The following is a 21,664-nucleotide window of genomic DNA, read 5'->3' as shown; positions in this document are numbered from 1 at the left end:
CGACAATGAAAATTTTCTTGGAATATTGGAAGAAAATGATTTAGTTCGTTATTTATAGCGGTGTAATTTCCCTTGTCGTAGAGTCGTATGGTCTTTTTGGTGGTTTGTCGTTTTAGTGGAGTAATTATAAAGTCGGCTTGAACTACTTTATGGTCACTTATTTCTGGCAAGTGTGAGATAGATTTTATGGTTTCAGGGATACTGGTTAGTATTAAGTCTAAAATGCTTTCACAATCTTGGGTTACACGGGTTGGTTTGGATATGATTTGAGTAAGGTTAAAATTAAGGCAAACATTTATAAACTCGATTGCCTCGCTGTGGCATCCTCCGTCAACAGTTAGGTTAGGCCAATCAATGTTTGGAAAGTTAGTCACCCAACAAGATTATATGTGTATTAGGGTGCTTGGTTGAAAGTTCACTTAGTACGGAATTAAGTTTGCCAGGGAATTCAGGGTTTCTTTGCGGGGGTCTGTAGCACACGCCCAGTAAAACGGATTGGGGTGTAGCTTGACATTTTATCCATAGTGCCTCGAGATCGGATGAAAGATTAATCAATGTGGATGGTAGTTCCTGGCTAACCGCTATGAGCAGTCCTCCTCCCTTTCTGCCATCGCGGTTCTTGCGGAATACTTGAAAATTCGGCAAGTCAGCCAGGATCTCGTGATCAGTGACATCACTATTAAGCCATGTTTCTGTTAATACGAGTAAGTTGCTGCTGGAGGATGAAACAAGATTAGAGACGAGTTCACGTTTTGAAATGAAGCTACGAATATTCGTAAAAATTGCGGAAAGATTTAGGGTAGTTTGCGGTGCTGATTGGGGTGTGCTTGAGGATAATTGACATCGTAGTGATTGCTACGTTAGTTCCTTTACTGTCTGGGAGGATTGGCCAGGCTGGATCGAAGATTGCGACATCTGGTGGCGGGACAGTTACGTGCGGAGTGGTCAGTGGATGGCGCCAGTTGTGACGGCCATCTTCGAAGTAGTTGGGGGCGAGATTCGGTGCAGGTACGGCGTAGGCAGGCAGGAGAGCCACCAGGAGCGTGCTGGCGACGACGGTGAGTGTCTGCATGGTAAAGATGAATGGATTAGTAGACTGTGCTTTCACACAGCTACCGAGCCCACAGAGCGGCGCAGATGGGTGGCACTCTCTTAAAGCGGCTGAGGTTGAGGTTTGTTTCGTTGCGATTGGCCAGGCTGGATCGAAGATTGCGACATCTGGTGGCGGGGCAGTTACGTGCAGAGTGGTCAGTGGATGGCCCCAGTTGTGACGGCCATCTTCGAAGTAGTTGGGGGCGAGATTCGGTGCAGGTACGGCGTAGGCAGGCAGGAGAGCCACCAGGAGCGTGCTGGCGACGACGGTGAGTGTCTGCATGGTAAAGATGAATGGATTAGTAGACTGTGCTTTCACACAGCTACCGAGCCCACATTTCAAGGGAACTAGATTCTTGCCGGACGATCACGTGAAAGAGTCAGTTGCAGACTTTTTAAAGCAGCAACCCAAGGAATTTTATGAGACCGGAATCACGCTACTCCTTATTCAATGGGACAAATGTCTAAATTCTCATGAAGGCTACTTTTAAATAAAGTACCGTGTTTGTTATATATTCGCACTGGCTCACTTTCATTTGACTCGCCCTCGTATATTCTGCAGAACTGCTTTTTATATGTGCCTTCTGTTGCGACTACAATTTCGGTGAAATTACTCACGATAAACGGCCGGTGACAGCTGCTCCTGCGTAATACATTGGAATGAATGCCAACGTCATCGAGATTTTTCACTGACCGTTGCATACGTACATGAATGTAAACGCGGTTCTTGAATGACAAAGTTTCATTAACATATTTGTCCTCAACTTCTTCATTTCATCGCCTTTACATTTTTCATATCAGCAGCATGCACGGCTTTGCTGGTGTCGAACTGAAATAGTTCTAAAGTTCGTGTGATATTTTCTTTACTTATTAAATAGTAAAAAAATGAAAGCATTTATATCAGTTATTTTTGGCACAATTTTTGGCACACGCGAGTATATTCTTTTCAGAAAAATAACATATTCTACTTGTTTTGACAGTGCGTGGCATTCTAGAATTCGTTTTCAGCACAATTGTCAATGGCAATGCAAGTAATATTCATGTATTTGATCCCTCGACAAATTATTTAAGAGGAACGGTTTAGTTCGCGCCCCATTCCGACGCAGCCTATTCAAATGCATACAAAACAGAGACGCTTTTATGAGATAACCTTTAGATCGCTTTTCATAAAATTTGTTGCATTTGAGAGAGAAAGTTAAATTCTAGTGTGTTGGAAGCGGAATTTCGATTTAGGGCCTGAATTTTGTTAAAGATATGTCGAAAAATTCGAAAGTTCGAAAAGAATATAAACACGACGTTTTCAATCTAATAGCTCTGCATCCAGAACGGATATCGCGGTTTTGTCAACGGCATCTACTACAACAGTCAAAGCGAACAAATTATGTATGTGAGTTTGTATCTTACGTGAATAGGTTACGATGTGTACAAGGGTTCTGCAAAAGTCGTATTTCCATAATAAGATTCTTTTTTAGATTTATGTGTAACATATCGATTTTGTCCGCTGTAGATGTGCTATTAGTTGAAATTCACAGAATTGTGATATCATTTTTCATTGTTGAGTTAGAGTTTTAAACTTTATTGCTTAGTTTTCAGAAAATTTGCAATATTGCCATATTTTTAGTAAAAAATTGACATCCTTAATGAGAAATTCGAAACCAGCAGTCACTAGAATTCAAGTTTTTCTTAAAGGTAACAAACATCGTCAAAGTTGGCGCAGTGGTTGCCGAGAAAAACGAATTCCCTTTCTACATGTATTTACATACGAGCAGCTGAGCTAAAGCTTGCTCGTAAGGAGGATGCCCAGCTACAACGTGAGCCCCCCTCCCCCCCCAAACGAAATTCCTGGCTACGCCACTGCCACTATTGAATTGAAGTCGCCCATGAGTAAAGTATGTTTAGTTTGCACTTTTGATATCGATATTGCAAAATCTTCATAAAACTGTTCTATTTCGTCATTCTAGGGACGGGACGTTGGAACGTACGTTTGTACTACCCTTATTTTATACCTACTATTTAGCTTGATTACGACTACTGCTACCCTCTTATAAACGCTGTAGAATTCGTCAGTCTTCCCCGCTATGTCCTTGTAGGTTAGGAATCCTACCCTGTATTGCTTCTAATCTGGGAGACCCCTATAGCACAGGACATGTCCGTTATTCAGTAATGTATAAGCCAGACCAGTTCTTCTAATTTAACTCAGGCCGATGATATCCCAAACAATGTCTGATATTTCCTGAAAGAGTCCTGTTAGCTTCCCTCGAGAGGCTTCGGGTGTTAAACGTTTCAAGGGTCAGTTTTCAGTAGGGACCTGTCCGGACCGAGATATCCTTACCACCCTCTGCTGCGTTACAGGTGTGACCGCCGCCTTGGTAAGGTGGTTCGCAACTGCTGGGGACGGAGGGCCATTGGGTAATTGAGTGAGCCATTTGGGAGGGGGTGGCCTAATACTGCATCAAGGAGGCCAATTCTTGGTGTGGTGAGGCAGTGGCTTGTTGAAACTTAGTGGGCCTTCCTAATTTGGTTGTACCTGGATTATTAGAGTCCTACTCACTCTCGGCATCTTTTACCGGTGAGTGGCGTTACTCCAAGCCTGCAGATGTTGTGCACTGGAGGTCGTGAATCTCAAGCTTATCATCGTAAATAAGAAACTAAAAAGAACTCTCTTATAGCGGGGTTCGAACTTCCCACTATGGCAACCGAGCATTCGACATGGCTCAGTCAGATAATCCTACAGGCGGCGTGGCTACCTTATCACCGACAAGTACAGCCCCAAGGGCCCTACATGCCTCAAAACTTATTTCATTTACCCGATTTCTAAACGGTTCTGGCCTTGCAGTTCCGGAACCGCATGTGCGCAGCCGGCCGTGAACTCGGCTAAGTAAATCCTACAGGGATAGCGACGACTACACATCCGCAGGCGTTCGTGAATTTGCCTCGGCAAAAACTATACAGCCGACTCTGACTCCCGTAAAAAATAATAATATCGCGCACGATGCCCTCACTTCGAGTCAGTCAAAGGGAATTTCGTATATCTCCAACGCTTGAAAATATGCTTGAGATTTTCAGCGCAATATGGGCTTTGCTGATCGCAGCAGGTGACACGACATAATATTCCTCAATGGTTCTAACATCGTGGTTTCGGAGTCATCCGTGTGCATGCGGCCATGAACGCTGCTATACATACGATACATTTTCGGCGAACTTGAACAATACTTAAATGTAGTGCGGAAACACAAGAAAATGAGAAAAATAAGAATTCTTCTCATACTATGCCAATTTCGGTACCTACCAATTTAAGGAAACAATCATGAGAGCACCAAGAAGTAGGTGGCTGTTTCATGACCAACATGACGCGCATGTCAGGAGCTATCATTGATGATCGGCAAACACTCTCGTCATACTATGCCAATTTTTGTGCATACCAAGACGTAGTCATCTGTTTCATTACCTAAATGACACGCATGTCTTGGCGATAATGTCACGAAGCATCATTTACGTCCGTGATACACTCTTGTCATACTAAGCAAATTTTTGTGCATACTGATTTAATTAAACTACTTGAGGATGCCAAGATGCGGGCGGCTGTTTCATGATCCACATGACATACGTCATGATATTCATGCTATGATCTGTCATTTATGTTCTTCATACAGTCGTGTAATGCGGTGCCAATTTTGGTATCTGCGAAGTTAACGAAATGACCATGAATGCACGAAGATGTAGATGATTGTTTCCTGACGTGCATGACATGCATATGATAATATTCATGTCATGACCTATCATTTATGTTCGTCATACACTCTTGTCATACTTTGCCAATTTTGTACATAACGATTTATTTAGACAGCCATCAGAAAACAAAGAAAAAAGCGGCTGTTTCATGATCCACATCACACACCTATGGTATTCATGTCATGACCAATCATACAGGTTCTTCATGCACTTTTGTAATACGATGTCGATTTCGGTACCTACCAAGTTAACGAAATGATCATGAGAGCACCAAGACCTAGGCGGCTGTATCATAACCTGCATGACACGCAGTCACGGCCTATTATTTATGTTAGGCATGTACTCCTGTCATACTATACAACTTTTATACTGAGTTAAACGATCATGAGAGCACCAAGGCCTAGGCGGCTCTTTTATGACCCAGATATCATGATATTCATGTCGCCACCCATCATTTATGTCCGTCATACACTCTTGCTGTGCTATGTCAATTTTGGTACCTACCAAATAACCTTAACGACCAGGAGAGCACCAAGGCCTAAGCGGCTAGATAGATACTTTCCAAGTGGCAAATGTTTAGCAAGAAATGCTTCGCATTTCAAATCCCACGACACCTAGGCACTTATAATTAGCGAATGCGAAAGCATTAACGTCCAATTGAACGCCGTTCAGCGGTGCTTCCGAGTCATAAACACCTCGTGGGCAAGCAAGCGTGTTGAGACGCTTGGCTGACGCCTCCTAGATTCCAAAATGCCGGTGCATTTCAAGTTGTGAAGTCGGGCTACCTCGCCCAACTGCCATACAATCAAAGGGGAAGCTCCCGAGTATGCCACGGTGATTTGGCGTCACCGCTTTTGTTACGATTCGCTTGCCAATAGAAATTGCGGTCCAAGTAGCATAAAGTCATCAACCACAGTACACAAATATACTATCCACGAGGCGCTGGGTTATCCCAGAGCGTAAAACACTCGGCTCCTGAGCGTGGCGTCATAGGCTCGAAACTCACGATCGCCTACGTCTTTCCGTTCGAATTTCTTCTGCCTTTTATATTTACACGTAAATTTTTTCAGAGTGCTTACCGAACATAAGTTAGAACGCAGGCCAGAGCTTGCGCGGACAAAGAACGCACAGATTAGCGCAGACTTTCGAGAGCGAGGTTGACGCGGGGTCGCGACGGTGCTCTCTCCCCTCACGCATCATCTGGCGCGATATTGATGTAGCAAGTGTTCCCACTCGCTTGCTCTACTTCGTCGAGGCACGCTCGCAACGTGGTGTCGCGAACGGCGGAATTTATGTGCCACTTTTTGGTTTTCTAAAAGTGAGGCACCGGCCTTTTTGCTCATTGGTCCATTTGACGACTTCGCATCAAAACCAAGTGCACAAATTGATTCAAAGTAACATTCCTGCGCTAACGGTAACAGAGTGATCGCTATCCCCTTGGTTTATTGTAACACTAAAGCGCCTGACAAATAAGAAGAAACAACAATATCGGCCTCTTAAATTGTCTTGTAGATCACTTGTTTGAAATAGCTGCTGCTGTTTCACTGAAATTCACTTGCTAGTGAAGCCAAAACAATTCGTTCCTTCAACGTTACCGCAAAACAAGCAATTTTGGAAAACTATCTACTCAGACTTTTCCAAACGTTATCGCTGTGCGACGAATATAATGGACCTATCCCAGAAAAAGACACTGCAATGTGTTGAACTGTTTTCTGTGTTTACCGAGGAACATGGCAATATTATGCCCTGCACGCCCTCAATCGATTGCCCAGTATTGCCTCATATCAATCTTGAAGCTCTTGGCACCACCGGTTTATACGGCACACTAAAGGGATATTTTCAGCTGACATCGATGACACCGACTTTAATATATGGAAAAGAGCCAACAATGTTACGACTTCAATTCTTTCATGCATACATCAGCAATCCCTTCCTACGGTTGTTTCAGATGATTTGAAGGTGGCACAGTTATTTTAGTTCCAAAAAAGGGTATGCGTATTCACCTAAAATCTATCGTCCTATCTCAGATGTCGATGTTTTAATTTCATGGAACACATTGTCTATACACACAGTGTGAACTTCTTAATGACTACTAATTGTGTTCATCGCAATAAGCACGACTTTCACAAGGACCTTTCATGGGATACATAACTTACTCTATTCAATAAAGACGTTAGTACTTGCCTTGATACTACCCTGCGCCTTGAGTTGCCGATTCTCGCAGAACCTTCTGACACACCCCAGTGCCGCCTATGCCCCACCGGCTTTATTCGCCTGCCGCCAAAATCAATAGGCTATATTGAACTCTTGTCTTCCCCACCAGTCCCTGATGGCGAGTACCTCGTCACTCCTCTGCCCGACATTTCACTACAGTATGACGTTACCGTGCCTCACAGTATACTTACTATTACTGCGAATCGCACTTTCATGCCTATCTTTAACTTTGGATTGGCAAAGCGAATGCTACCGCAAGGTATTTGCCTTGCCACCATTGATTGTCTCGGCGACCAATACGTGGCAAATTTATCGACCTATGCTTCTTGCGAGCTTAACAGGCCCATCGTGCCAGGCTTGGCCGCCGATCACAAGATGCAGAAAATGGTTGCGACGGACCTGTCTACTGCACAGGCTGAAGACCTTTCCCAAGTATCATCGTCCTACCGAGATATTTTCGACTTCGACGATCACCCTTTAGGCCATACGCTCGCGGTCAAGCATCGGATATTTACTGGCGATGCTACTCCTATTCACCGACGACAGTATCGAGTTTCTGCGGCGTAACGCCGAGTAATTCAAAGTGAAGTGAACAAAATGCTAGACAAAACATCACTGAGCCTTCTTCGAGTCCCTGGGCGTAACCTGTAGTGTTGGTTAAGAAGGATGGCCCGTGGCGCTTCAGTGTAGACTGCCGTCATCTGAACAATATTCCTAAGAAAGACGTCTTGTCTACCCGCTCCCATGTATAGACGACGCCTTCGACTGCCTCCACGGTTCCAGCTATTTCTCTTCTATTGATCAGTTTTGAATACTGGCAGATTGCTGTTGATGATGTGGACAGAGAAAAAAAACGCGTTCATCACACCTGATAGCCTATACCAATTTAAAGTAATGCTGTTTGGATTATGCAACGCCCCTGCCACCTTTGAGCGTATGATGAACTCCTTGCTCCGAGGTTTCAAATGGTCCACAAATCTCTGCTACCTCGACGACGTCTTCCTCTTCTTGCCCACGTTCGACACTCACCTTGAGCGTCTAACAGCTATGCTTGATGTATTTCGAAAGGCGAAGCTGCAACTTAACTCGTCCAAATGTCGTTTCGGCCGCCGCCAAATTACTGTTCTGTGCCACCTCGTTGACACACCCGGAGTACAGCCTGATCCCGAAAAAACTCGCGCTGTCCGGGACTTTCCGGTTCCGAAGACAGCCGCAGACGTTCGAAGTTTTGTCAGGCTATGCTCGTTCTTTCGTCGTTTTTTTCAAGATTTTACTGCAATTGCTAGACCCCTCACTAATCTTTTGAAGAAATGCGTACAATTCTCGTGGGGTACTGCAGAAGCCGCCGCCTTCTCTCGTCTCGTCACTCTTCTCTCCTCACCACCCATTCTCGCCCACTTCGACCCTGAAGCTCCTACAGAATTGCGTACAGATGCCAGCGGTCATGGCGTAGGTGCCGTCTTAGCCCAGCGTCAGCGTGGCCAGGATCGCGTTATTGCTTATGCGAGCCGCCTCCTCACACCATCGGAGCGCAACTATTCCATTACGGAACGAGAATGCCTTGCTGTAGTCTGGGCGGTTGCGAAGTTCCGTCCTTACCACTACGGTCGACCTTTTTCGTAGTCACTGACCATCATGCTCTCTGCTGGCTCTCATCTCTAAAAGATTCTACAGGCCGGCTTGGTCGATGGGCTTTGAGACTACAAGAATTTTCGTATACCGTGGTCTACAAGTCTGGCCGCCTGCACCAAGACGCTGACAGCTTGTCGCGTTACCCTATTGGCGACCCTGACTCTTCCAATATTACCAGTGCTGCTTGTGTATTCTCTGTGTCGCGGCTGCTTCATTTCGCCGAAGAGCAACGTCGTGACGCCTACATCAGATCACTCATCGACTGTTTTGACCACTCTCCGGCCGACGCCACTCTACGCCTCTTCGTTCTCCGCGACGGTACTCTGTACCGTCGTAGCCTTCATCCGGACGGCTCTGAGTTCCTACTTGTCATACCTAAACACCTCCGCTCAACCGTTCTAGAAGAGCTCCACGACGCACCAACGGCAGGACACCTCTGCGTTTCTCGAACCTATGGCCGTGTACGTCACCGTTTTTTTCTGGCCGGGCCTTGCCCGTTCCGTACGACGTTACGTCGCCGCTTGTGAACTTTGCCAACGACGCAAGAAGCCTTCCCAGCCCCCCTCTGGTTACCTGCAGCCGCTCGATATCTCTGCCGAGCCCTTCCATTGTGTCGCCTTAGAACTTCTCGGCTCATTTCCGGAATCTGCATCAGGAAACAAGTGGGTTGCCGTCGCGGCGGACTACGCGACCCGCTAAGCCGTAACGAGCGCTATTCCGACTAATTGCGCAACTTATGTTGCGGACTTCCTCCTGCATGATATCATTTTGATTCATGGTGCTCCGCGTCAATTGCTAACAGACCGTGGCCGTACGTTCTTAGCCAAAGTCACCGACATCATGCGTGCCTACTCAATACAGCATAAATTTACCAACTCCTACCACCCTCAAACGAACGGCCTCCCTGAGCGTTTGAACCGCGCCCTTACAGACATGCTATCTAAATACGTTTCATACGACCACCGTGACTGGGACCAGGCTCTACCTTACAATAAATATGCGTATAACTCTTCCCGTCTCGAAACTGCTCGCTTTTCGCCTTTTTACCTCTTGTATGGCCGTGAACGAGCGCTACCACTGGCCACTGTGCTTCCGTCCAACACAGCTTCAACTAGCGCTTATGTCCGTGATGCTATCGCCCATGCTGACCATGCTCGCCAACTTGCGCGCACTCGTCTGCAAGTCTCTCAGGGCAAGCAAAAGCGACGCTACGACCTCCGTCACCGTGATGTCCATTTTGTGCCCGGCACCCTTGTGTTGCTTTGGTCACCATCGCGTAAAGTTGGCCTTTGTTAAAAACTGCTTCCTGCTACACAGGACCATATCGCGTGCTTCGCCAACTAACCAATGTCACCTACGAAATCTCTCTAGCCACGCCCACTACGTCCTCCACTGTGACAACCAGTGACATTGTCCACGTCGCCCGACTCAAACCCTACAACTCTCCATGCGCCTTGGATGTTTAACAGCACCGTGACGGCGCTTTTGCCGCCGGGGGGTAGTATTACGATATCATCGAGCGATGCTCAAGGAACGAGCCGCCGCGAGAACGACGACGAAGTGGTTCTGTGCCCTTGGCGCAGGCGAGTGTCGTCCTGATGGTCTGGTAAATACCCTGAATATAGCCTTTTGCATCTGTGTTTTTCCCCACGTAACAATACCAATACACCCGTTAAAGTTATGTTTATCGACATTGGATATGAATTTGATGAATTACATCATTTTCGGCTTTTTCTAAAAAAATTCTCGCTTAAACATTTGTTGTGTCATATTCGACATGATGTGCCACTTCCTCGGCAACCGCAATAGTTTGTGTACGGAAATTGGCACTGTTCTTCCCACCCACCCTTGAAGTCTGGTGTTCCTCAGGGGACACTTCTTGGCCTCATATGTATATGAACGCTCGCACGTTAAAGATGCCAAGGTGGCCAAAATATTCCAAAGTCCTCCACAATGTGTGCTTCATAGTAAAATCGTGGTTTTGCATGTAAAACCGCAAAATTCATTTGAAATATATGAACGGTCTCCGAACAAAGATTTCTTTGATGATTCGGCTATTTTCAGGTGACTTAGTACTATACTACCCTATTAACCTTAATAGGGTAGTGAATGTTGTGTGCGCTTGCGTTGCCATCGGTTACGGTAAAATTACGATCGTTGCTTGCTACCGCGCTCCATGCTACACATCCACTTTAACCGCTGAGCTTCACGATGTCCTTAACAGCCTTACTTGGCGGCATCCTTCTAACCCCATTATATTAGTGGGGGATTTCAACTTCCCCAACATATTCTAGCTTACTGATTCTCCACACTGTTATCAATTTTTTCTCGCAATGTAACGACTTTCTTTATCTCTGTTCTTTGTTTTCCCTTACACAATTAGTATTGGAACCAACTGGGATCTCAGACACCGCTGCTAACCTCCTTGATTTAATCTTATGCTCTCATCCTTACATAGCTACCAATGTTTCATGCTCACCGGGCTCAAGTGATCACCTGGGTGTTTCGTTCCACATATTACCTCCTGTGCTAAAGCCAGTTGTTTAAAATAAAATAATTTAACGCTGTGACAGGGCAAATTTTGACGCGAATAATATCGAGTTGGCTAAATTTCTTGACTCTGTCCTAAGGCAATTTGATCGCACGGTTGATGACAACTGGATCGTTTTCAAAAATAAAAGACATGAGCTCACTAACAAGTTTATTCCGTCAAGTGTAAAATCCCGCGATGTTAAGAAGCCGTTGTTCAACCTACAAGTCAAAAAGGCTTTCCAACAAAAACACAATGACTGTATTGAACAGCGAATAAAAGTGCACTGGCATCAAAATAGGACGCTTATAAGGAGGCGAACACTAACACAGAGGCTGTAAAACTTGCCAAAATACATTCCAAGTACCCACTTCGCCCAGAATAGTTGCGAACGACCCTAACGCGTTTTGACGTGTTATTAGCCTTTTCAAGATTAATTGGGTAACGCTGATTGATTCCAGTGGTTCACCGGTATCCGATTATGTATGTCCCCATGTTCTTAATTCTGTGTTCTGTAACAACCTTGTCGTGTGTAGTGAACCTGTGCTTCCAACTCTTGAGGGTTGCAATTACGCACCTATGGCCTTCATTTTCATTGAACCTCTTGGAATCAAAAACGTAACTAAAGACCTAAAGTTGTCATCAAGTCCTGGTGCTGATTTCGCTGACGCAAAATTTCTGAATAATACTGTTGTTTATTCATCTGTTCTACTTTCAGAAATTTTTCAGCATTGCTTATATACCAATCAGCTACTTTCAGATTGCAAGGTCGGGAAGATGGTCTCACTTAGCCAGCCAGGTATTGAAAATCCACCCCTCAACTATCACCCCATTTCCCTCACCAGCATTGCTTGGAAGCTTCTTGAACATATTTTGTACACCCACTTAGCAAGGCACTTAGACAATAATTCATTTTTCACAACATCGTTTGCCAAAAAACTTCTGCGAAACTCAACTTCTATCTTTTACTCACACCCTTCATCTTATTCTCGACAAGGATTCATTCGCAGACTGCGTTTTCTTTGAATTCACCAAGGCCTTCGACAACGTGTGTCATAAACTGCTTCTATTTAAACTTCGTAAACTCAGTCATGATCCTAACCTGTATGCAGGGCTTTAAAATTTCTCCTTGATCGGTCACAGTATGTTGCGTCAAATAACCATATGTCCCCATTTAATCCCGTAGACTTTGGTATGCCCCAAGGATCAGTTTTAGGCCCTCCTCTTTTCATAAATTGCATGAGCAATGTCCGCAATGATGTCGTTTCTAATATTTTCATTTTCGCAGATGAGTGTGTTATCCTCCGCCAAGTCGTAAACAAATCTGATAACAAATTCTTATAAGGCGAAATAAACGCTATCGCTAACTGGTCGGACGTATGCCTAATCCAACTTAACGTAACTAAATGTAAATGTATATGTGTAATTCAAAGCAATATTATTCCACCGAACTATTACCCTAATTATACTCCTCTAGAAGTCATAACCTCGAATAAAAACCTAGGGGTCCACATAACCTCGTCACTTTCCTGGTCGTTGCACATTGATAAGGTAAATAACAATACTAACCACATGCTAGGTTTTCTTCGCCGAACTTTTTATTCTGCTTCCACATTATCAAAATTATTTTTATTCAAAACGCTTATTAAGAGTAAAATGAAGCATGCCTCATTGATATTGGACCCGCACCTCGAAACCCTTACTCAATCACTTGACGTAATCCAAAATAAAGCCTCACGTTTTATTTATAGCAGTTATAGTCGCAGACAAGCGTAACTGCCATGAAAAACCCTTTGCTGCTTCTACTCTCAGCCCGAGGTAAATGCCTTCGCCTTGCTTTATTTATTTCATAAAATATATTTCCACTTTTCCTACCTGCGCGATAATCATATACGATCTCCTACCTACATTTCCTCTCGCGTTGATCACAGCCATAAAGTTGTAATATTTCAATAGCATAGCAGGAGCCGTCCCGAATCGTTTATCCCTAGGACATCTCAGGAATGGAACCACCTTCCCGGCGCAGTTGTCGTAATCAAGGAAAACTCAAAGTTTCGTTCCGTCATCAGACATCATCACTCCCTGATAGAATTACCTAATCTGTTTTGCAGTAAAACTAACCACCTTTTGCTGCTTTGTTACTTTTCTATCTGTTTCTTACCGACTCCACTTTGTAAAAAGTTGGTCTTGATGGTAAAACAAAACAAAATAAAATAAATAAAGAAATTTTATCTTTTTTGTCTGGCATCTCACTCATCCAAGCACTGTCCTGCAAGCGTAGTTTATTTGAGCACAAAAAGTCTTCCCTTCTTACTTTTCATCGCCAGCAGTCCTACCCTACTTATAAATGCGCAATATCATGCACTGCGATCTCCTATGTTACCACCTAAAAGCACTCAGAAATTGCTTTGTTGCCTTTTCTACCTTTGCCGGAGCATGTAGGCAACATTCCGAATGCAAGTAATCACGTTCTTGGTTTGCTTTCTCCTAATATCCGACTAGCGTCCCCCACCTGTCAAAATCCTGACTTATGGCTGCCTTGTCAGGCCGAAAGTCGAATACGTATGTGCCCTTTGGCTTCCTTACCAACATAACGAGTTTATTATGCTTGAAGCTGTGCTTAGCTGCGCAGTACGAGTTATATTTTGGGACAAGTGCTGCACCTCTAGCTCATTATAACTTAAATACCAAGCCAATATTTCTATGCGTGCATCATGCAACCGAGTCGCTTGCCTTTGTCTCTTGCACAAATTATTTCACACATAGCCCCCAACAGATATCGTACTAGCTTACCGCTACTCAAATCTGACCAACCACGACAAGAACGGATACCAACCTCAAGCCCCTACTGGTTCGCACGATTGCTCATTCGTCTAGGCATCAAAGGACTGCAATAACCTCCCCGCCAACCCAGTGGATTAATCAAACCCGGCACACTTTAAAGGCATCACTGAAGAACTAATGTATGAAAATGGCGCACTCCTCATGTAATACCTATCCTAAGGGGTCTTTGATGTACTGGAAATAAGGAGGTAAGGTCTTCATGTTTCATTTCAGCATAGCTACATACACAACTACCATATGAACAAGATATAGCGTTTACTTGCGACCAGAAGCAATGTTCTACGTGTTAAAATGAAAAGTCCTATGATAAGATGACTCGATATAGTTTCCCCGAAAAGAATATGCGTGAAAACTGCAAATTGCATATTGAAATATATTGCATACCTGAAATCCTTCTGTTTGCTTTGAAGTCACGCTCGTTATTCTAAAACCTACTGCGGGAACGAACTTTAACCTAGCAATATGCTTAGACCAACAGAATGCGCTTGATCTAAAACGCTACCCTTGTTGCAGCTGCTTTGAATGCCCAATTCTGTGACGGTGTGCGTCAAACAGGTTAAAAAAAAGAAAAATATCAGGCTGCAGCGTATAGCGATGCGGTGCTTCTTTCCTGTCCACGTGCGCCGGAAACTGCAGATATTTGAGCGTAGGAGTCACATTCGCGTAGTCGTTCCAGAATTTTGAGTTGACATTGAAACTGATATTAATATTTTTTTTCAGCTTGGACGCACCACAGAACAGCAGGCTCTTTCCAGATATTGCGGACCCATTTTGGCTTATATTTTTGACCTATTTGCTCGCAAAAAATTTTCACGGAGATTCTAGCGCGTATACGATTCTGCTGTTGAAAAAACAGACAGCGAACTTGTGCGACATTGCTCATTCGTAGCCAGATATCTGGCGAAGCTGGTTCTTTTGAGCAGTTGGAATAAGAACAGCGCGATTAAATTGCATATAAAACATTGCTAGTAAGTTACTTCGATGTCTGAAGCCTTACCCGCATATAGTGGTTGTCAGCACTTAATACTGAATTTTTTGCAAAGGCATTCATCCAGACACAATTAACTTCAATAGACCATTAGTCGTATTATCTACATTCTCGCATAATTCGATATCAGCTGCGTTGATAATTTTCCATGAGTTACTGGTTGTGACCTCGTCGGGCTCGTAGAAAACAATCATAATGCTCCTGGTCATTTACGTACTTGATTTATTCCCAAGGCCGCAAACAACTCACCCTTATTTAACTTAACACATTGCACATAACATCGGTATTATATTTACAGAGCATAAAGAAGGCGCGTCATATATGTCGTCGTTGTGCCACACCGACGACGCCGCGTACACCTTCCAGAAACCTCGTCCAATGTATGATAATACCTAAAATCATGTTCAGTAATTGTTTGGAAACTTCCTGACTAGACATAAAACATGAAAAGTTCGCCGCTTACCCCAACTATGATATTTTCTTTTGCCACCAAAGTTGAACTTCATGCAACGGTAAACTTTCTATCTCAGGACATTGTAAAGTGTAGCTAATAACGATCGTTTTCCAGTTTCTTATACTTGCTTAAAAATTTATTCTCAGAGGCAATATTTTATGTGCATAGAATCAACTTCGCTTACAGAATCGCTATAGTGCAGCTAAGTATGATCTCTCAATGGCATTTGTGCTTATGCCATGTCTGCGTGCGAAATCTGGTGGACTCGTAAAACTCACAATTCTCCGGGACACTTGTGTACATAGTGCATTGCAAAGACGGTAAAGTGTCTACACACTTCAAAATTTGCGTTTACAATAACCTTACCGTGCCATTTATTTTCGGCCAACACAAACTTGGTGCAAATTGACTTGCTTCAGGAATTCTGGAAACGTTGCGCAATATCGCTGTAGAAAGTTTTCGAACACTTGCCATAAAAATATTTTGCTGAAGCTGCATTCAATGCAGACGCCCATAGGGCTCGTGCTCTGCAGCTTCAAGCCGCGCACGTAGCGCACTCTGTCGCGGGTGACGGCGATAATAGGTTGGGGGTGAATGCGATGTGGACGCGTTGACAACGTAGGGGAGCATGGAGCCTCGTCGCGTGGTTGTGAAAACCGGGTCCATGAAGGACAATTCGCCGTATTGCTGCGTTTATGACTGTCACAGGAACACTGATGGAAAATTGCTGCCGATCAAATTCTACCATTTTCCCTGGAAACCATACGAGACGGAAAGAAGACAGAGGTGGATCGCAGCTGTCCGCCGAGCAAGGTAAACATGTCTTACTATCGATTAATGCTAGTACAATGTTGCACGTTGGGCTTCTTGGTATAACATGATGAAGGCAAAGTAGTTGCGCATCAAAATCAGGACAAAAGAACACAGACTACACACACCAAAGCGCCAAATGTGTGTGTCGTCTGTGTTCTTTTCACCTGTTTCTGATGGGCTGCGCCTTTTGCCTTTATAATGCCAGTCTGTGCGCCTTATGTATTCGGACACATTATTTTCTTGCTTTCTAACAGCTCAGAGGGAGAGCTGTCGCAGCCGAAAAGGAATGAAACGCGAATATGCAGTGCTCACTTCGTGTGAAACGAGAGAAGAAACACCGCTCAGGACACAGCGTACATTCCAACAATATTTCCACCTTGCTACAAAAACAGTGATGCCGTTTTGCCCCAGACAAAACTTGGAAGGTTTGAAAGATAAGCAGAGGATAGTTTCGTGCCGACTTTGACTAGTGTAACATGATCATCGGAAGTGCGGAATCCTTGTTTGGAAAACTCCATGAGCGTTCGGCCGGCGGGCGGGCGCCTGCAACACGCGAGAGTAATCAGCATGATAAAGGCGAAATCGCAGCCCCGGCGACCAATCATGGCCAGTACTACGTAAGGGAAGTATTCTGCGTACAAGTTTTGAAACGAACTTGGTGGAACCTTGAAAGCGAAACTTGATAGTTTTGCCCCGATGGCGCATTCGGGCACCTTTTTACGCAGTAACACTCATGCTTTCTGTCATGTTCTTCTAGGATTCAGCAACGGAGCGCGCTGCGACCAGTCATTCCTCCAACGTGTCAAACTGCCGTCTCCTTGTATTTAGAGCACGACACAACGGCACTGGAAGAACGCAACGAAACGTCAAACTTGGAAGTCACCGTTTCTTTCAGTCCTGACTCGGCACAGGGCTCATCCGCGTCGGAAGAATGTAACAAGTTTGCGTCCGTGGTAAGACGCTCGTATTTTTACACAGTACACAGCCGATTTGTGTTCCAAACAGGAGCATCTTGAAATCTTATGGGCTAACATGAACTGTTGTGCTGATTACGTTCTGTTGCTATTTTCTGTTCTACAAAATATATTTTTGTGTACCTAACTAGGTGCTACTGACACAGATAGGTTCAGAGATTTTGTTCATGACTTGTATAATGTTCCAGACAACTTACAACACCTATATGTTTGGTCTGTTTGATAATTTTCATGGCAACACAATAATAAGATATGACAATAATGTCTGTTAATATTGAATTTTTCAGATGACTCACACAGAGAACAGTTCATTCAAGGGGCCATGCAGCTTGTTTCCTTCTGTGGTGTCACAGTGTGATGCATCGACACAAGTGTCTCATATTGAAACTAGAGACAGCAGCGTGCAAGGAGAATCTGCAGTGAGGTCAACCGCCACTGGGCCACATAGCGAAGCTGCATTTCCCGCGGATACAGCTCTCTTTGCGAAAGGAAAGATGCATTCACAGTACTATGTGGAGTCAGCGCAAATGTGTTTGCATGCTAATGTCCTATTTTTCATCTGTAGTGAGGTGTGTTGTCCCTATCCCTCAAAAGGTGGTAATCTTCCCAATGAAGATGAAACTTGGCATTTCATTTGCAAGCATAGTTGTTCTTTTTGGCCTGTGTCGTACAGCTGTTAGTGGCATCTTTTTTTTCGTTTTGTGGAAGCTTCTTTACTCAATGCAACACTTCGTTCCTGAACCGTCGCTAGCTGCTGTCAAGGCAACTGTGCCAGCATGCATTAAGGTACACTACCCTAACTGCCGTTTTATTATAGACTGCACTGAAGTGAGAAGGGAAGAGCCACCAACTGTAGAACAGCGTCGATCTCTTTTTTCACACTACAAGGGATGCTACACACTGAAGTTTTTAATTGGAATCTTGCCCAATGGTGCAGTGACTTTTGTAGCAGAGGCTTATGGAGGTCGTGCTTCGGACACGCACATAACTCTAGAGTCAGGTTTTCTCAATAGAATTGAACCAGGCGATGTTGTGTTAGCCGACGAAGGTTTTCTAGGCATAAAAGCACCAGCGGAAGGAAACAAGGGCATTGTTGTCTTGCCCCCTTTCTCTAAAGGTAACATGCAATTTACATATGATAAGCTCCAGCAAACTTACCACATTGCTCAGGTACCCATCGATGTTGAAAGAGCTATCCAGTGTATAAAATGATTAATATTATTAATTTCGAGTACCTAATTATCTTATTCCTTACATTAGTGATATCATTCGAATGTGTTGCATCCTGGTGAATCTGCAACCGCCAATTCTTAATACACAAAAGCTTGAACAATCATAGACAAATACTGTAGAGCATCAGGCTAGTCATCCTGAATTAGGAAATGAACCTTCTCACACTGCCAGCCTATATTATATGTTAATGTACATGCTACAATAAATTAAGAACTTTCGCGAAAATTTACTCCTTCAATTTGAAACTGTGGCGTGGAAAGGTTCACCTTCACTTTTGTATTATATGCGTTTGCAGGTTATTCCGGACACCATTAGTCGTTTTACCAGCATTTATCATATAGGGAACCATTGCGTATGACCTCAGACATGTATTGTAAGGAGTACTTAATTGTGCGAGCTGGGCCCATCATTCTTCTTGTGTAAAGATTTTATAGGAACTGTGTCGAGTTTGAGGATTTTCATCTTGGTATTAACAATGGAACAAGCTGTAGCTTTGGGCAGAAATGCAAGAGACCTGTGTATGTAAATTTAATGCACATTAGAAGACTCAGGCAGTGAAAATTATTGCAAATCCATGGTGTCTCATAGCTCTAACAGAGCTTTAGTTATCATGCTCTAGAGTTGAAAAGTTAAAAAATACAGCTGCAACAAGTTGATCTACGTTGTGAGTAAACTAACAAAATTCGACTTGACATGATGCACATGGTGCTGTGTACAGTACTTTTAATGAGGTTCCTTTTGATATGATTTGGCTAAAGTTGAACTCAGTGAATGCAAGCTGCATCATTTGCACTACTCTGTTGTAATACCACCAAGCTTGTTTCACATTTATTGCCTTTGCACTCACGCTTACAAACAAAGCACAAGAATATTTAAAGGAAATGTCTATTTTGCCAAGAATTAGAATATTTAATGGAAAGGAAAAAAAGTCAACTATATAAGCAACAGGTTTGTGGCCTGTAGGCAACACTACGCATATCACTAGCAAACTACCAATGGCCTTGTGTGGAACTCGTGCAGATATTTCTTAGTGAAATATTTAGCACACACAATTTACAAGGACACAGTGAAGGGGGACAAACGAGCACTTACTCACCACTGTTTTATTTTACGAAAGATACAGAAAATAAGTACCCCAGCTGTCAGCAGTGAGCATGGGCAACAAGAGTCGTCAGTAAAAACAGAAACAGATTAAAAACATATTAAAAAGGTTCAACCAGTGTTTAAAGAAGCAAATTCTTTGTCAGTGATTGCAACTAATGGTTTGCTTATGCATTTTTCAGCGCACATTTTGATATGAAACGCTGTAATCTCACGTGTTTGTTTTCATTAGAAAAAAAAATTGTCGGTGCAGAAAAATACCGGATCATAATGACATAGATTACAGTGCTTCGACAAGTGCATATAATTTTCTTTACCGAGAGAACGTTCGTGTTCTTTTAGACGGGTGTTTATGCACCAACCGGTTTGTCCTATGTACGTGTTGCCACAGGTTACCGGAAGCCGGTACAAAACACCTATTCTGCATTTTGTGAATTTTTGATCTTCTTTAAGACAGCAGCTGCATTTTTTTACCCTATTGTCAAACATTTGAAATAGCTTGGCACAGTTTTCTCATCAGATCTGAAACAGGGGTGTAGATTGCATTTTCTATGCATTACCTGCAAGATACTACTGTGGCTGGAGATTTGTAATTTCTTTCTCCTCGGACAGTGCTTTTAAAAGAAAGCGTCGCTTTATCCCTGTCCTCTGTTCCTCCTGTAACCCAACAAAGACGCTTCTTATCCTTCAGTATTGGCCCAAGACATTTATCCATAAGCCCCGAATTCAGTTTTGAAGTATAAAGCAACAAAATTTGTGCCCATTTGTGAAAATTCAACTTCATGTTGGTGAATTTCAATGTGATGTTTGATAATATTCACCTGTAACCAGTTTATCAGCATTGAGTGTGATCAGTGTTGTGTGTGAAGTACTTGATTGCTGTTTTTACATTGCATTTGGGGTTAAGTACAGGATCTCATCGCTTTCATTTACCTTTACGTATCTGTCAAATCTACCGAATTTCTTTAACCTTTACCAAATTTCGCTAATTTTTCAAAGGTCGTGTGAAGTTTTATGATACATTCTGTTCGCTGAAATGTTTCACTCATCAATCTATGACCATACTCTTGATGGCGGAAGAATACCTGTTTTGCACAATTCAGCACAAACAGCACAAACAAAACAATTCAGCACAAAATCAGCACAAACAAAATAAACCACTTTCTGTGAGCTAAAATGAATGTCATCTGTCACTCTTTGCTGACTAATAAATTATCATTAAGAAAGTGTGGATGTTTCTCACAGAATATTTATCCAGGCAAAGTTTTTAAAAAATCGGGATACGTGCCCCCTCCACTTTCCCTACTGCTATGTTGGAAAAATTGTTAAGAATTCTCGTGTTCAAACGTTGGCAGGTATTCCTTTATTTTAAGTCAACTTTGATTACATGCCTCTGTTCTCTGAGGATGCCTATGGACTTTTCAGCTACAACTAAAAGTATCACTGTTATTAGCTTGCATTCAGAACTAAAAAATATCACTGTATAGCACTGTGTAATACAACCACTGCTTTATATGCCTCACACAAAGAAATCCAATATCGTGACAGGTTATTGCAACTTCGCAGAAGTACTGTGTTATGCCTGCTTGCAACTGTCGTTTCAAGCAAACATGTCACTGAAATAATGTGACGGGAACTTCAAATGTATGCGAGTTTCTTCCTGAATCATGGAAACAAACAGCACCCTTGTTCCAGACATTACCACACCAGCTGAACCATTTAATCATGAGGCGAAAACACAGCTATTCCTTGACCAGTTTTTCTTCAGGTCAGATGCAAAAAAGCAAGCCTTAGTGAAACATGTAGCGGCATAGAATACCACACAGTCCAGATATGCAGAGACAAAAACCTTGCAATAATCATACGAACTGAAACCTCAGCAGCGAAATGATCCAATGAGTGCATAGCTGTAATACACTTGTAATGAAGAAAGGAAGAAATGACATCCCGATCATCATCAAGAGCGGAGGGCACGAGATCGGCGCTCGAACACCACCATCTTGCTCTCCCGACCTACTGTGCTGAGCCACCGCCTGTTTGTTGGACTTGTCCAATAA

General features: G+C 43.4%; 1 protein-coding gene across 3 annotated transcripts in view; it reads right to left on the bottom strand.

The window, feature by feature from the left end:
• Positions 1 to 14,533, bottom strand: part of LOC142590703 (dermonecrotic toxin SPH-like) — a 188,361-nt gene extending 173,828 nt beyond the window's left edge. For all 3 annotated transcript variants that reach the window (XM_075703120.1, XM_075703119.1, XM_075703121.1), the window contains exon 1: positions 14,429 to 14,533. The gene's annotated coding sequence lies outside the window, so the exon portion shown is untranslated. The remainder of the gene's footprint in view (positions 1 to 14,428) is intronic.
• Between the last annotated feature and the right edge of the window lie 7,131 nt (positions 14,534 to 21,664).

Source organism: Dermacentor variabilis, chromosome 8, assembly GCF_050947875.1.
Source record: "Dermacentor variabilis isolate Ectoservices chromosome 8, ASM5094787v1, whole genome shotgun sequence".
NCBI classification, from domain to species: domain Eukaryota; kingdom Metazoa; phylum Arthropoda; class Arachnida; order Ixodida; family Ixodidae; genus Dermacentor; species Dermacentor variabilis.
This window is presented reverse-complemented; position numbering and strand designations above follow the sequence as displayed.